At 42.9% G+C, this 18,442-nt stretch overlaps 1 protein-coding gene across 1 annotated transcript in view; it reads left to right on the forward strand.

Moving 5' to 3' along the window:
* Nucleotides 1–18,442, forward strand: part of CNTNAP2 (contactin associated protein-like 2) — a 1,478,157-nt gene that overhangs the window by 1,310,935 nt on the left and 148,780 nt on the right. The window lies entirely within an intron of this gene.

Raw genomic sequence — 18,442 nt, forward strand, 5'->3', positions numbered from 1 at the left:
TCAGGGTTGGGGACAAGGGCAGAAAGAAGTGCACAAAGGAAATGGGAGTCCTTGAGTTAGCGTCTGTGTTGGCTAACCAGACGGCATGATGGTGTCACTGAGTCTGTAGGTCTCAGAAGAGCCCCCCTCTGCCCCTACCGTTTAAAAGCTGAAGGTCTGACAGACTCCACCAGTCCAGGCAGGTGGCTCTCAGCTCAGCTGGCCTTGGCTCCTGAGGACCTGACCGAGGTCCACAGCCTCGGGGTCACCATCCATAGGTGGAGGGAATCCTGAAGCTGACACACAGTCCCTGCCACAGCAGCGCCCATTTAACCTCGCTCCTGAGTTGGTTTCAGGAACTAGAACCTGTAAAGGCCAGGCACTCCCAGCAGGAGACAAAGCCAGACCAGCCTCCTGGGGACACAGGGGGCCCACCAGACCCTGACTCCTGCTCACCCAGTGTAGGGCTCCTCGGCTTGTCCCTTCCTTCTGTGTCCCACAGCGCCTGGTGCATCCTCACCTCCATCTGTAGTTCTAATCATGTGATGTCATTTGCCTGTTGCCGTGGCGTCGATTCCAACTCATGGTGCCCCCACGTGGGCAGGTAGAAGGGGCTCCGTAGGGTTTCAACGCTGCACTTTCAGACATGCATCATCAGGTCTTTCTCCTAAAGCACCTTTGGGTGGGCTGGAACCTCCGACTACTCTGTTACCAGCCAAGCATGCTCACTGTTTGAGTCACCCGGGGGGCTCCTACAAGGTGATAGCTGAGGTTTTGTGTCAACTGGGCTGGGCCTGGAGTCTCGGTTAAGCTGTAGTCACCCCTCAGGACACGATCTCATCTAGTGCAATGCCCTGTAATCTGATGTCCGCATCCTCCGTGTTGTGCATCCTCACTCCTGTGATAGCAACACACACGGAAGGAAATCCAACAACGTATTGATTGCATTGGGCAGATCTGCTGCACAAGGCCTCGTTAAAGTGATGAAGAGCAAAGATCTCAGCTTGAGGACTAAGGTGCACCTGACCCAAGCCAGGGTATTTTCAAGAACCTCATATGCATGTGAAAGCTGGACAGTGAATAAGGAAGACCGTAGAAGAATTGATGCATTCAAGTTAAGCTGTAGGAGGAGAATATTGAAAGTGCTATAGGCTGCCAAAAGAACCAATAAATCTGTTTTGGAAGAAGTGCAGCCAGAGTGCTCCTTGGAGGCCAGGAAGGCCAAACTTCATCTCTCATACTTCGGACATATTGTCAGGAGGGAACAGTCTCTGGAGAAGGATATCATGTTTGGTAAGGTGGAGGGTCAGAGAAAAAGAGGAAGACCCCCAGAGAGATAGATTGGCACAGTAGAAGAAACAATGGACTCAAACACAGTAAGGATTGTGAGGTTGGCCCAGGACCAGGCAGTGTTTTGTTGTGTTGTACATAGGGTCGTTAAGAGTCGGTACTGACTCAATGACACCCAACAACAACATGATGGTAATGAGACCAGATGCAATCTGCATCTTTTGGACTATTAAAGAGATCAAGCAAGCAAGCAGAATTCAGAAGGACCCAGAGCCACCAAGTGAAAAGAGCCCGGAGTGGAGAGTGTCCTTTGGAACTGGGTCCTGCAGTGTGAAGCTCCTCCATCCAGGGCAAGTCTGAACATCTCCACAGGGAAATCTCTGAGGAATGTTGGACCTACAAGTGCTGAAAGGGAACAAGGACCCCTCTCCAGAGCCCACAAAGAGAGGAAGCCAGCCCCTAGAGCCGACATCTCTATCTGGACTTCTAGCCTCCTAAATGGTGAGGGAAGAAATGTCTGTTGTTATAGACACCCACTTGTGGTGTTTTGTTATAGCCACATGAAAGGACTAAAACATACAGCTTCTCCATCAGGAGTCAACGAAACACAGTGGAGGAAAGACAGACTTCCGTATTTGAGAACAGCTTCTTCAAGGTGAACAAGAAAACCCCAGAGAGCAGGGGATGAGGATCCAGCTGTCTCGTGTGCCCTGTGGCCATCTCCGGGTGGGTGCTCCCTCACTGGGGCTGCTCCCCAGGTACCCCACCCCACACTGATGGCCACTCACAGCAGCAGTGACCAGGGGCCAGGAGAGCTGGTTTGGCAAGCCCAGTCTTTACTCTGTATCTACTTTCTTCTCCCCCTCCCCTTCTGATAGGAATTCGAATTGGGTCTATCTGTGCATCGACTCAAAGGAACTGTGCCGCTATTCGTGCCTGCATTCTGGTTTCCAAGATCACATTTGTTAATTAATGATGTTGTGCCCTGCTGTCGGGACTGGAAGGTTCTTGGCTTTATAACTGACAGCCAGTCTCAGAGAGCTAATGGGATCCCAGCAGCATTCCCACGGGCAGGCAGAAAAGCATTCCATTAGCATAATGTGAAGGTAAACATTTCAACTCCGTGTTGTTGTTGTTCATTGCCATCAAGTCAACTCTGACTCAACATAGAAGGAAGCTCTGCCCTCCACTCATTTCCTTCTGTTTCCTCACTCACTCAGTGCATATTCCCTGACTACCTGCTTTGTTACAGGGCTGTGCAAAGTGAAGAGAAAAGGCTATAAAACCAAGCATCATTTTTATCCCTCCAAGATCTTGTGTTTGTTTTGGAAAACCAGCAAGTAAATCAGTCTGTATAATAATACTAAAAATGTCTCATCTTGACACAGATCTACTGTGTCTCAGCTGTTGCTCCAGGCACTGTACATAAAGTATCTCACTCGCTCTAACTACTCACTAAAAAGGATTGTTGTCATTGTTGTTAGGTGTTGTCAAGTTAGTTCCAACTCATAATAACACTGTGCACAACATAAAAAGACATGGCCCTGTCCTGTACCATGCTCACAATTCTTTTCACACTTCAGCCCATTGTTACTGCCACTGTGTCACTCCATCCCATTGGGAGCCTTGCTCGTTTTCACTGATCTCTATGTTAGTAAGCATGATGTCCTTCTCCAGGGACTGGTTCCTTCTGATAACATGTACGAAGTATGAGAGACAAAGTCTCACCACCCAAGCTTCTAAGGAGCATTCTGGCTGCACTTTTTTCCAACACAAATTTGTTTGTCTTTCTAGCAGTCCACTTTTAAGATTCTTCTCCAACACCATAATTCAAATATATTGATTCTTCTGCAGTCTTCCTCATCATTCTAGTTTCACATTTATATGAAAATACCATGGAATGGGTCGGGCACACTTCAGTCCTCAAACTGACAGCTTTGCTCTTTAATACTTTAAAGAGGTCCTTGTACCGCAGATTTGTTGGTTGCAATATGTCACTTGATTTCTTGACTGCTGCTTCCATGAGTGTTGATGGTGGATCCAAGCAAAATGAAGTCTTTGACAACTTCAATCATTTCTCCACTTATCATGATGTTATTTATTGGTCCAGTTGTGAGGTTTTTGTTTTCTTTGCATGGAGATGTAATCCGTAATGAAGGCTGTAGTCTTTGATCTTTTCAGTAAGTGTTTTAAATATTCTTTGCTTTCAGCAAGCAAGGTTGTGTCATCTGCATATTGCAGGTTGCTAATGAATCTTCTTCCAACCCTGATACTACATTCTTCTTCATATAATCCAGCTTCTTGGATAATTTGCTCAGCATATAGATTGAATAAGTATGGTGAAAGGATACAATCCTGGTGCACATCCTTCTTAATTTAACACGTTTCAGTATCCTCTTATTCTGCTCAAACAACTGCCTCTTGGTCTGGTACAGACCAATGATGAATTCTGGAATACCCATTCTTCTCAACTTTATCCACAGTTTACCATGATCCTACACAGTCAAAAGTCTTTTCAGAGTCAATAAAACACAAGTAAACATCTTTCTGATGAGCTCTGATTTCAAGCAAGTTACATCTGGTGCCAGCAATGATATCTCTTGTTCCATCCTTTTCTGACTCTGCTTGAATTTCAGGCAGTTCTCTGTCGATGTACTGTTGTAACCCGTTTTTAATTATCCTCAACAAAATTTTACTTGCATGTTAGATCAATGATATTGTTAGATGATTTCTGCATTCCATTGGGTCACCTCTCTTTGTAATGGAACACGAAATAGGGTTCTCTTAAAATCTGTTCGCTTTCCAAATTTCTTGGCATAGATGAGTGAGTGCCTCCAATGCTGCATCAGTTTGTTGAAAGATTTCAATTTGTATTCCTTCAGTTCCTGGACCATTGTTCCTTGCCAGTGCCTTCAGTGCACCTTGGATTTTTTACATCAGTACCTCCCATTGGCTCTTGATCATATGTTGTTGTTGTGTTGTTAAGTGCCATCGAGCCGGTTCCGACCCATAGCGACCTTATCACAGCAGAGCGAAACACTACCCAGTCCTGGGCCAACCTCACTATCATTGCCATGATTGAGCCCATTGATGCTGCCACTTGGCCAATCTATCTCACTGGGAGTCTTCCTCTTTTTCTCTGACCCTCCACCTTACCAAACATGATATCGTTCTCCAGTGACTGGTCCCTCATGACAATATGTCCGAAGTATGAGAGACGAAGTTTGACCATCTTGGCCTCCAAGGAGCACTCTGGCTGCACTTCTTCCAAAATAGATCTATTGGTTCTTTTTACTGCCTCTTAAAATGATGGGACATCAAACATTTCTTTTTGGTACAGTGACTCTGTGTATTCTTTCCATCTTCTTTTGATGCTTTCTGCATCATTCAATATTTTGCCCATAAATTCCTTCAGTATTGCAAGTTACAGCTTTAATTTTTCTTTGGTTCTTTGAGTTTGAGCAATACTAAGTGGGTTCTTCCCTTTTAGTTCTCTAACTCCAGATCTTTGCACTTCTCATTATAATACTTGAGTTGTCCCTTGAAGTTTTCTGTTCAGCTCTTACCTCTTCATTTCTTCTATTTGCTTTGGCATGGAAACCAAGTTTCAGAGCCTCTTCTGACTTTCATTTTGGCCATTTCTTCCTTTCTTGTCTTTTTAATAAGCTTTTGCTTTCTTCCTGTATGATGTTCGTGATGTCATCCCACAATTCTTCTGATCTTTGGTCATTAGTGTGCAATGTATTAAGTCTGTTCTTGAAATGGACTCTGAAATCAGGTTGGATATGTTCAATGTCATATTTTAGCCCTTGTGGATTTGTTTTGATTGTCTTCTGTTTCAGCCTAAACTTGCATATGAGCACTTGTTGGTTTGTTCCACAGTCTGCCCCTGGCCTGGTTTTGGCTGATGATATGGAGCTTTTCTACCATCTCTTCCCACAGATGTAGTCAAGTTGATTCCTGTGTATTTCATTTGGCAAAATCCACGTATGTAATCATCTTATATGTTGTTTTAGAAAGATGTTTGCTATGACTAAGTCATTGCTCTTTCAAATTTTTAACTTGTGAAATCCAACATCATTTCTATCACCAAAGCCATATTTTCCAACTATTGATCCTTCCTCTTTGCTCCCAACCTTCCCATTCTAATCAGCAGTAATTATCAATGCAGCTGAATTGCATGTTTGATCAATTTCAGACTGGAGAAGTTGGTAGAATTCTTCAATTTCATCATCACTGGCTTTAATGGGTGGTGCATAGTTTAAAGAATAGTTGTACTAACTGGTCTCCCTTGTAGGAATATGGATAGTATTCTATCATAGACAGCATGATACTTCAAGACAGATCTTGAAATGTTCATTTTGATGATGAATGTGATGCTATTCCTCTTCAATTGATGAGAAAGGGCTACCTGAGGATTTTCATTTTGCCTAACAATCTAAAAGATATTTCAGCAGACACATTGGGCAATTTTTGAAGGGTGTGTTCACCCGGGCACAGTCATAAATCAGTTCAGTACAGCACAAGCTTCCGTGTTGAGCAAGTATGAATGACACTTTCAGGCAGCAGGTGGGCACAGAGAAAACCTCTGCACTTAGCAGCAGCTAGCATACTGCCTCAAAAATGAGCAGAAGTGGGATGTCCGACTAATCTTAGCCTTCTGTGGTGTATGCACACGCCGAGATAGTCATTGAGGAAAATACTCTGCAATATACGGAAAGTGATGAGTCAGAAGAAGTAAACTAACAGAAATTCATGTTCTGCTATTTCAGAATTGGAGTTCTGGTGTGGCACTGTAGGATAAACACTGGACTGCCAGATCGGTTTGAACCACACGTTTGGCAGTTCAAACTCACAAGATGCTCCTTGGAAACCTTGTACAGAGTCTCTATGGGTCAGAACCAACTCAATGGCAATTAACAACAACAACATTTCAGAGTTGGAACAACTTCTTACACTAACAGGGCTTCACCTGTGAAGACACAAAGACTGTCTTATTATACTTAACAAGGCTGCTGGGCCGTTGGGCATCCTTGAAAGATTTTTACAAAGATTGTTGTTATTCACACACTCGTTTTGATCAGGTGTTGGCAATATGATTTTTTCTCTTATTGTCCAAACTAGCTGAGGTCATCAGAATGGATTCCGGAAGAACTGGCACATTTCTACTACTCAGGATGTTGAACTCTTACTTTAATTTGTACTCAAGATACGACAAAAATGATTTTAATTTGGCCATTATTATACATAAAGAAAAAGAATTCTCTCCTTTCCCCCAAAAAATGTAAAGACGTGAATATTTAACAGCAGCACTGTTGTGGGATTTTTTTTCAAAATTTCTCTAGACTCCTGATCAAAGCTTTTCAATTATCATTATAGACCCCAAAAAAAGTTGGGAGGTATTCAGTAAAGATGAAATTTGTGCTACATTAAAGATATTTAGTATATTAGCTATTTGCATTTTACGTAGATAATTGAAAAGTACAAAGTCAGAAGCTGGTGGGCTTGAACCACCAAACTTTTGGTTAGCAGCTGCACACTTAACCTTCTCATGTTGATGTTTGTTTGGTTTGTTAAGTGCCATTGGGTCAGTTTCAACTAATAGAGACCCTGCATAGGGTTTCTGAAGAGTGGCTGGTGGGTTGAACCACTGACCTTGTGGTTAGCAGTCCAGGGCTTAATCCATAACACCACATAAGACTCATTAATAGAGCAAAGAAGACTATTTCCAAACAGGATCGCAGCCACAGGTATAATTTTCGAGTGCACATTCCATCCAGAACAGCAGATGCCCCTTCCTGAAGTGACTTCCCATGGAATCAGGTCTGGGACTCTGAGCACTGGAGGGCGGGATCCTCCTAGCCATGCCCAGAGGGACAGCTTGCCCTCCTCAGGAATATCTGGGGCACAACTCCTCAAGAGCTCGCTCCAGGCCCCAACGGAGCCCTTAGAATTTCACAATCACAGCTCTCTTGTTTACAATCCAATTAAAGGCATTTTGAATAAGAAAGAATTAAACCTCCAGAGGCTGGATTCTTTGGCAGACATTCTGTTGCCCAGACATCACAGGACATACTGACTCCACTTTTTACGTTCAAGAGCAGGTGATAGATTGGTCTGTAGGGATGGAAGTCAGAATCGTGGTCACCCCTGGAAGTGGGAGCATTTAACTAGGAGACGGAGCCGTGGAACAATTCGGGGAGGTGAGGGATGTTTTCTAACCCAATCTGAAGAGAGATTTAAAAACAAACCAACCCACTACCTTCTAGCCAACAGCGACTCACAGTAGTAACACACAGGACAGAGCAGAGGTGTTCCATAGAGATTCCAAGACCACACATCTTTACACAAGCAGACCGCCTCATCTTTCTCCTGCACAGCAGCTGGTGGGTTGGAACCATCAACCTGTCAATGAGCCACCCAACGCTTAATCCACTGTGACACCACTGGTGGTGGTTATGTGCCATGAAGTCGGTCCAATCCATAGCGACCCGGTATGGGGTTTCCAAGGCTGTAAGTCTTTACAGAAGCAGAAAGCTTCGTCTTTCTCCTGTGAAGCAGCTGGTAGAGTCAAACTGCTGACCTTGCATTTAGCAGCCCAACTTGCAACCCACTGCACTACCAGGTCTTCTTCAAAGAGTGATAGTTGTTAGTTGTTAGGTGCCGTCGAGAATGTTCTGACCCAAAGTGACCCTGTGCACAACAGAACGGAACACTGCGCAGTCCTGGGCCATCCTCACAATTGCTGCCACACTTGAGCCCATTGCTGCTGCCACTGTACCAATCCATCCCATTGGGGGTGGGGGGCTCCCTCTTTCTCGCTGACCCTCCACTTCACCAAGCATGATGTCCTGCTTCAGGGACTAGTCTCTCCTGAGAATCTGTCCAACGTCTGAGAGACGAAGTCTGGCCATCCTGGCTTCTAAGGAGCACTCTCGTTGTACTTCCTCCAACACTGATCATGAATGATTGAATGACTGTAAAGCTCCTAAAACATTTGATTTTTAAAAAGAGAAAGAGACCAAAATTCTAGGCTAACCAACTCAATACAAGTCTCTGACTCTCTCAAGACTTCATCAGTTCACATGGGAAGAAGTTGGGCTAGGTGATCTGTGGAGTCCTGGGGTGGTGCTGTAGGATAAGCGCTGGACCACTAACCACAAGGTCAATGGTTCAAACCCACCAGCTGCTCCTCAGAAAATCTATGAGTAGGAACCAACTCCGTGTCATTTAGCAACAGCTGATCTGTAAGCTCTCTTCCACACTCGCAGCTCTAGACACTTGTCTGAGACCATCAGCACCACATGCCACTCTCTACCTGCTGTCCTACGTGAACTCACAGTGAAGCACCACTGACTGCCTGAGCCACGCGCTTCCTTTATGCAGATGCTGCCAGAAAGGATGCTTGAGAACAAAGGGCATCTGCTGCAAATCATTTCCCTCGGCATGCAGGCTTCAACTCGATGTGATCAGGTGATTTCCTGGAAATGTTCATCATAGTTGTAAAGTATAATTCAGACTTCAGCTCAATGGCTCACTGGTACCTCAAGCTCAGCCTGTGAAAGCTAAACTCCGTCACCTTCACCCAAAAGCGACCTCTCCTGTGATCCCATCTTTGTCACAGCCCTCACCTGGTTCTCATTATCCAGGTAGAAAGCTCAGAGTCCTAGAGATGGAAGATACATTGTTTATCTTGATCGAATGTGGATTCCTCCTCTAAATCATCAAAGCAAAACAGCCCCAGAGGAAGCAGCAATTCCAACTAGGAGCATAAAAGTGATGAAGCGCTGATGTAAACATAACAAAGTCTTCTCAACCAAGCTTCTCTCCTTAGCTCCCACAATGGCTTCTTTTATTTAAATGCCATATATATATATGTAATTTTTTTTTTTAACTGGAACAGCATCATAGTTTGTCTCCCTCTCTCCAGCCCCTCTCTGCTGACACTTACCCTCCCAATGATTCAAGATATTTATAGATCTCATTGTGGCATCTCATTCCTTACAAAACTGTGTTTTCTCCACGTCTTACAAGACAAAGTTCAAACACCTAAGTTTGATAAGTGATTCATGGCTACCCAGAATTAGCCAAACTCAAGATCATGGGCACAGCGCCCCAGACTTCCCAATCTTCCCAAGCTTTCTGATACCAACCACAAGGTCAGAGGTATCCCCAAACTGCCCTCAAGTTTCATCAATCAGGGCAGTACTACCATTACACTTTTATTACATCAAAAGGGTACAAACAATCAGCTAAAGAAAGTAACACATAGGACAAAGTCTGGAGGGCCTTTGACGTTTGAACCTTGTCCTCGGGAATGCATTACCTCAGCATCAACATGCAGAAACTCACCCAAGATTCAGTGTCCAGAGTTCCTATTGAGACTTCATTACATGGGCATGATGGCTTAAACCATTGCTCAGATGGCTGAATTCAGTCTTCAGCTTCCCCAGCCCTAGAGGAAAGACTTTTCACTACATCATGACCACCACAGGTTACCTTCTTAGCACACACTATCAGACATGGGGTCAGGGGCTCACCTGAATAAAGACTCTCCAATTACTGAGAATTCCAAAGTTTAGAGGTTACTTCCCAGGTAGTGGAACAGCTCTTTGGGGGCCAATTCCCTCACTACACAGAGGCTTTAATTTGGTTTTTCAGCCTCAACTCTGTTCCTCACCCATCATGTTCCTCTGCTTTGGGCCTTACAAATACTGATGTTCTCTGGACATCACCCCTTCCTCCCACTCACTGGACCCTTACCTGAGCCGAGGTCCCCTCTTGTGCATTAATATCCTGCCCACAGTGCACACTGGTTTAAAATGTAAAACACAGATAAGGCAGAAATCCTTCATTGCCATACCATTTTTCTTAAAATATCAAGATATCTATAAGACTATGAACTTGGGGCGTTGTCAGGAAAATCACATGCTTCCTCGTTAGAGAAAGTTTTTACACAGTATCTGTGCGAATAGAGGGTGAGTTAGGTGTCCATAGTGTATTGTAGAGAAATGCTGACTTTTGTAAAGATGCTTTCTGATGGAACGCACCCCTGTATCATTTTACCTTCTTCTGAATCTCTGGTTCTAATGTTGTCTGCAGTACTTATTGTCTGTTGTTGTTTTGAAGTGCTGTCGAGTCAATTGCCACCCATAGTGACCCTCTATAGGGTTTCTGAGGAGCAACTGGTGAGCTTGAACCGCTGACCTTACAGTTCAAACGGCTTTGCAGTCTGGGGCATTAACCCACAGCGCGACACCAGGACTCCTATTGTCATAATAGGTAACAAAAATCTTGCCTTCTAAAAAGACCAACAACTAGAATAGGCTGCCTTTAACAACCCGTTTTCCAGGAGGAGAAGAAAGTTAAGATTCACACATTCTGAGTCTGGGGTGGGCCATGGGGGCAGAGAGAGTGGACTATTTTTGTGCAATAGAAGGCCATAAATTCATGAAAAAGACAGAAATAGAAATCTAGGCGTTTTAAGCTCTAATAAGGGCAGAGAACTTACACCTGCCATGCTTGAAGCTAACCGTGTCTCCCCAGGCTCGAGACTTTCATAAAAAACCAATGCTTCCAGAAGGAAGATGCAGGGCCGTTGTCAGCTAGGGTATTACTAATGCTGGAGAGTTGATCCCACCAAGGATGACACTTGGGACCAATTAATTCAAAGCTGGTTTGTTGTTGGTTTTTTCTTTTTTCTTTTTTTTTTTTTTTTTGAAAGATACAATAAATCAGGGAGCAGAGCTTCCTTTATATCTTTATATATTGAGGAACTGAAGTGTATTACTCCAAATAGCTCAAACCAAAGAGTATCTCAAAGGGGCAAAGACCAGTGTGTTTATACCACAAAAACTAAAACTAATTAGACATCACATGGAGAGCTTGCAGAAACCTGCTCCATGAGAGAATTTGGAGAGCTACGTTTCTAAAGGCATAGTTTGCTGTAATTACAGATAATTTTTAACAGCAATCAAGATAGGAACTTTGAGGAGAAATAAGGTTTACATGACGTCTAATTTAGGGTCATAGCTGAAATACATCCAGAAAAGGAAGACTTTTTCTGTTTCGATCATATTTATGTTTGTTTCACCATTGTATGCATTCCAGATGTAAGCGTGTCCTGATCTGCAAATGGAACGTGTTCTAGAAGTTGCTGGGCCAATTGCTCAGAACCTGTCTACAGGACCCACATTGTAAATGGTGCCTATATCCCATGGCTAATTAGAAAGGGCTTGTTTTGTTCCAAAGTGTGGCTAAAATCTTCCACCAGCTTCATCCCTGGACTCTGGGCTCTGGAGATCACTCAGTACAGACTAGAGATGTTGACAAAAGGGGAAATTTCTTCACACATTCCTGAATGTGGAGCTTGTCCTGGGCAAACGTCTCAATATGGAGAATTTGTTTGTCTTCGTGACATTTAAACTCCAACCTTCCCTCTCCTTTCCCTAGGACCTCAATTTGAAGAGTTTGGGCATTGTCGGGGAAATAACATGCTTCCTTGTTAGAGAAAGTTTTTACACAATGTTTGTCTGAATAGAATCTAAATTGTGTGTCAATATTCTATTGTAGAGAAATGCTTTTAAAAAAAAAAAAAACAACTTTTTTTTCTTAAAGTATTGGTCTGAGAACTCCCACATGGCTCCCAGCCACTCTTCTTTGCTCTAAAACTGGTTTTTATTTTTGTTCTATTCTATTCTTTAAAAAGTATTCAATGATTAAAAAAAAAACAATATGTGTATACATTTTTAACCTGAAATCTAGTAATTTCCATTTCCTTTTGCAAAGATTGGTGATACTTTAAACAACTCTAATTCCTTCATTTCAACAAGCATTTAATCAGAGAGATCAGTTCATCCAAATGCAGGGAACAGGATTGATTTGAATGAAGAAAATTAGAGGGATTGAGAACTAAACAGAGACAGTCCTCCCCAATTCCTTCCAGTTTGTAGATCCCTCTGACAACAACAACAACAACAACAACAACATATAGAGTAGGAGTGCTCGAACAGGGAATCATTTGGAACAAGGGGTCTTTTCTTTTTCCTATTAAGAATGGCTAACAATGAAGACAGGCTACTTTTCAAAGTAAAATCCTTCCAGTCTGAGGAGCTGCATGTTCCTAGGCTTAAATAAGGGTAGACAGAGGTCAGGAGGGGAGCTAATGGTGGTGCCGTGTTACCATTACAACCAACAGACACACACTGCTTCTAGTACTCATCGGCACTTACCCAGAAAGACCCCGTAAAGTGCCAGCCATCAACCAGGCTTCACAAAGAGCCATTTGGCATTTCTATCAGATCTCCCTGTAGGAATCAACTTCAGAGATAAGCAAACCAAATTTGATCATTTTCACACCATCAGCAAAAGCTAGTGGAATGAGTAATTTTCTAACACACTTGGGGTCTGGCCTTTGTGAGACTCATCACTCAGCCTTGGGTGGGTCTTTTCATTAAGTGGTCTTGGCCAATGCGTCTGGTGTGTGGTCCATCAGTACCCGTCCCAGTGGAGGCCTGTGATGTGATGGTGAACAGGCATCAGTGAAGCCTCTTGACTAAGACTTGGAAGAAAGTCATGATAGGCAGTGGAAATGTTATGGTCATAGTAGTCCCATCCCTAACTGATCCTGGGAGTGGGACTGGACTGGGCAGTATCTGGGTTGCTAATAGGTTAACAGGTAGATTTTCTGCTTGGTTCATGCTAACACTAGTGGCTTTTTCAAATCTAAACTGTTCCAGCCTTCAAAGAATGTCTCTCCTTCAGATCTCAAATTGTGGTCCTTCTTCCAAGAACTCTCCAAAGCCATGTGGCTCACTGAATCAGCTCTCCCACATCACTGAACCCCCAAACACACACACATAAAAATAGCCCCATCCTCACTTGCACTGTGTTCCATTCAGTGGGTTTTCCTCATTTGCTGTCCAGCCAGAACTCAACCCAACTTGGTCCTCACAGCCAGGAACCCTGAGCATCCTGGTTCATGGCTCCTGTACCCTAGCTCTTGCACTCCCTCGTCACACTTGTTCTATCCCCAGGTCACACCCAGGTATCTGCTGCTGTCTGCCCAGAACCCATCTCTCTCCTCAGCCCCAGTGTGAGGCAGGGTGTTCTGATTTCAAGGAGTAGGCTTGGGCCCATTCCTGGAGCAGAGGGTGTTTCAACACTTAAGTCCTTGTAGTTAGCAGCCTTCAAGTTGATTCCAACTCATGGCGCCCAGCTGTGTGCAGAGTAGCACTGCTCCGTAGGGATCTCAAGGCCGTGACCTTTTGGAAGCAGACCACCAAGCTTGTCTTCCAAGGCATCCCTGAGTGGACACCAACGACCAACATTTCAGCTAGTAGTCCAGCCTGGACTGTCTGAACCACCTAGAGACTCCTCAGTTTCCTCGACATTTTGAAAAAAATCTTTTCTTTTCTTTTTCCTTTTAAATCATATAGGTCCATTAATATTCAAGAAGTTATTCTCAGAAGGTGGCTAACTGCATGGAGAAAACTAAAATTAAAAAGGCTTTGCGTTTTGAAGACAGTGCTCAGATTCGGCATGGCCGATGGTATCTCCCTTCTGCCTCCTTTTCTCGGTGGATGCCTTTGTGAAGTTATTATTTTTTTAACCATAATGAAAAGCTTGCAGGCCATCATACATGAAGGGAAATATTTCTCATACTCAAGAGGTTATCAAGATACCCTAGATTTTAAAATGAGTTCACATCATTGATTCTTAAACTCCAGGCGTTTCCTTGAAGAATTTCCAAAAGACTTCAAAAAATTTTCCGTGCCAATGTTTACACTCAGATGTGTTTAACACCAAGTTTTCCTGTGTGAATATGCATATTTAGCTCTAAAAACCTCTATATTCAAAAACTGAGACTATCATGAAAGAAAACCAAGTTATTTCTGTTCTTTCGCCATATAAAAGACACTATGATATGGTCAGGACAACAAAAACCTGTCACTACAGGACTGGACTGCTTACCACCTCCACATCCTTACCTAGGCACAGGGTGGGGTTGGAGGTGGCACTCTGTCCTCAGAAGTTTTTCTGTCTTAAAGTCAATCACAGGCTTCTAAACTGAGTGTCTGTTTCCATTGAAGATAAGAAGCAAAGTGGGATGCCCCCACTTTTCTGAGAGAAATGTGTTAAATTCTCATATGTGTTACCACCACTCTAATCACCTGTCCGTTTGTGACACTCTGGGAGCTTGTGTGTTGCTGTGGTTCTGGAAGCTATGCCATGGGTTTTTAAATACCAGCAGGGTCACCCACTGTGGACAGGTTTCAGCTGAGCTTATAGATGAAGACAGACTAGGAAGAAGGAGAGATGCACTACTTCTGAATGTTTAGTCACCGAAAGCCTTAGGAATAGCACTGGAACACTGACAGCACCAGAATTTTGAATATTGAAACATGATGAGGAGCACCAGCATATTGTTGGATACAGTGCCAGAAGATGAGCCCCTCAGGTTGGAAGACACTCAAAATACAACTGGGGAAGAGCTGCCTCCTCAAAGTAGAATTGACTGTGATGACACAAATGGAGTAAAGCCCTTGCTTGGGACCTACATTGGCTGATGGGGTGCAACTCAAAATAAAGAGAAACTACTGTAAATATCTAGGAGCAGGAGCTGTAACTACTGTAAACATACAAGGAGCTCTGGTAGCGTAGTGGTTACGAATCGGGCTGCAAACCTCAAGGTCAACAGTTGGAAACTACCAGCTCTTCCGTGGAAGATAGATGAGGCTTTCTGCTCCCATAAAAATTTACAGCCTCGGAAACCCTGTACAGGTTCGCTATGAGTTGGAACCGACTCCACAGCACATAACAACAACAACAACTCTAAACATCAATTAACAATTGGAACAGGGACTGTACAAAGTACACATCTATAAAAATTGGAAGTTGTAAAAAAAATGAAATGGAATGCATATATCAATATTCTAGGCATTAGTGAGGTGTAATGAGCTGGTATTGATCATTTAAAATATGACAATCACATGGTTTACTGTGGCTGGAATGAGAAATTGAAGATGAATGGCATCACATTCATTATCAAAAGAACATCTCAACATATATCTTAGATAGGATAATATCCATCTGCCTACAAGGAAAACCAGTTAATGCCACTATTATTCAAATTTACACACCAACCACTAAAGCCAGTGATGATAAAACTGAGGAATTCTAGCAACTTCTTCCGTCTGAAATTGACCAAATATGCAATCAAGATGTGGTGATTGGAATGCAAAGATTAGAGGCAAAGAGGAAGGATCAATACTTAGACAAGATGGACTTGGTGATAGAAATGATACTGGAGATGGCATGATAGAATTTTGCAAGACCAATGACATCTTCATTGCAAATACCTTTTTAAACAGCATAAAAGACAGTTATGTACATGGACCACACCAGATGGACTACAAAAAAATCAAATTGACTTCATCTGTGGAAAGAAACAGTGGAAAAGCTCCATATCATCAGCCAAAACAAGTCCAGGGGCAGGCTGTGGAATAGGCCATCAATTGTTCATATGCAAGATCAGACTGAAGCTGAAGAAAATTTAAGCAAGTCCATGAGAGCCAAAATATGACCTTGAGCATATCCCACCTGAATTTAGAGACGATCTGAAGAAGAGATTCGATACCCTAGACACTAAAGACCAAAGAACACAAGGGTTGTGGGATGACATCAACAACATCATACAGAAAGAAAGAAAAGGGTCATTAAGAAGACAAGAAAGAAGGAAAAGACCAAAATGGATGTCAGAAGAGACTATGAAGCTTGCTTTCCAGTGTACCAATGCTAAAGCAAATGGAATAAATGAGATAAAAGAGCTAAATAGAAAATTGCAAAGAGCAACTCGAAAAAACAAGTGTGCAAAGTGTGCAAAGACCTGGAGTTAGAACACCAAAAAGGAGGAATACACTCAACATTTCTCAAGCTGAGGGAACTGAAGAAAAAAAATCAAGCCTTGACTTGAAATATTGAAGGATTCTATGAGGAAAATACTGAATGATGCAATAAGCATCAAAAGAAGATAGAAGGAATATGCAGTCATTATACTCTGGTAGCGTAGTGGTTACGAATTGGGCTGCAAACCTCAGGGTCAGCAGTTCGAAACTACCAGCTGTTTCGCGGGAGAAAGATGAGGCTTTCTGCTCCCGTAAAGATTTACAGCCTCGGAAACCCTGTACAGGGTCGCTATGAGTCAGAACCGACTCCACGGCACATAACAACAACAACATACCAAAAATAAATGGTCTCTATTCAGCCATTTCAAGAGGTAGCATTTTATCAAAATCGAATGATACTGAAGAAAGAAGTCCAAGGTGCACTGAAAGAATTGGCAAAAAAACAAGGGACCAGGAATTGATGGAATACAAATTGAAATCGTCAACAAACTGATGCATCACTGGAGGCATTCAACTATGACAAGAAATTTGGAAGACAGCTACCTGGCCAGCTAACTGGAAGAGATCCATATTTGTGCCTATTCCAAAGAGAAGTGACCCAAAATAATACAGAAATTGCTGGAAAATATCATTAATATTATATGCAAGTAAAATTTTGCTAAAGATCATTTTAAAACAGCTGCAACCATACATTGACAGAGAACTTACAGAGGTTCAAGCTGGATTCAGAAGAGAACATGGAACAAGGGATATCACTGCTGATGTCAGATGGATCTTGGTTGAAAGCAGAGAATACCAGAAATATATTCACCTGTACTTTATTGACTACACAGAGGCTTTCAGTTGTGTGGAACATGCTATGGGCAACATTGTGGAGAATGAGTACTACAGAACACTTAATTGTGCTCATGAGGAACCTGTACACAGGCCAAAAGGCAGTTGTTCAAGGAAAACAATAGAATACTGAATGCTTTAAAATTAGGAAAGGTGTACACCAGCTTTGTGTTCTTTCACCATACTTATTCAACCTGTATGCTGAGCAAATAATCCAAGAAACTGGATTATATGAAGAAAAACGTAGCATCAGGATTGAAGGGAGGCTCATTAACAACCTGTGATGTGCAGATGATACAACCTTGTTTGCTGAAAGCAAAGAAAAAATTGAAATTGTCAAAGTCTTCATTTTGCTTGGATCAACCATCAATACTCATGGAAGCCCCAGTCAAAAAATCAAATGACATATCGCATTAGGCAAATCTGCTGCACAAGACTTCTTTAAAGTGTTCAAGAGCAAAGATGTCAGTTTGAGGACTAAGATGCGCCTGACCCAAGCCATGGTATTTTCAATAACCTCATACGTATAGGAAAGTTGGACAGTGAATAAGAAATACCACAGAAGAATTGATGCATTTGAGCTATGGTGTTGGAAGAGAATATTTAAAGTGCCATGGTCTGCCAACAGAACAAACCAATCAGTGTTGGAAGGAATACACCCAGAATGATTCTTGGAAGCCAGGATGGCCAGATTTTGTCTCTCATACTTCAGACATATTATTAGGAGAGACCAGTTCCTGGAGAAGGTTGTCATGTTTGGTAAAGTGCAAGGTCGGAGAAAAAGAGGAAGACTCCCAAGGAGATGGATTGGTGCAGTGGCAGCAGTGATGGGCTCAGGACTAGCAATGACTGTGAGGATGGTTCAGGACCAGGCAGTGTTTTGTTCTGTTGTGCATAACCTAACAACAACAGTGGTTCCTAATTTGACATTCCAGGACCACTTATATCAGAATCACCCACCATCAACAAAGTAACTCCATGCTTCCAGAGGAACCTGGGAATGTGCATTCTAAGCATGGCAATTAGCAGTTTCTCATAAAAACAAAATTTGAGAAATGTGATAATAATCCAAGTTCCTAACTCCTACGAGCAGTGTGAAGCAGCAACAAGAGAGACCCTTGTTTCCAGCTCCAACTTATTTCAAACACAGAGGACTCAAGTGCCATCATCCTAGACTGAGCTACCATGAGGGAAGGGGAAAATCCAGCTACCAAGTCAAAGAGACCTTTTTGAAACCAATATGTCAAAATGCTATTGTTTCTCAATGTATCCTCCATCTAGGTCAATACACTTCTGAAGGTGGTGTTTCCATTGGTGTGGCACTGTAGGATAAGCACTGAACTGCTAACCACAAGGTAGGCAGTTCAAACCCACCAGCCCTCCTTGAAAACCCTACACCAGGTCGCTATAAGTCAGAAACAAATCAGTGTCAC

The sequence above is a fragment of the Chrysochloris asiatica genome, unplaced genomic scaffold (assembly GCF_000296735.1).
Source record: "Chrysochloris asiatica unplaced genomic scaffold, ChrAsi1.0 scaffold00041, whole genome shotgun sequence".
Classification (NCBI taxonomy): Eukaryota; Metazoa; Chordata; class Mammalia; order Afrosoricida; family Chrysochloridae; genus Chrysochloris; species Chrysochloris asiatica.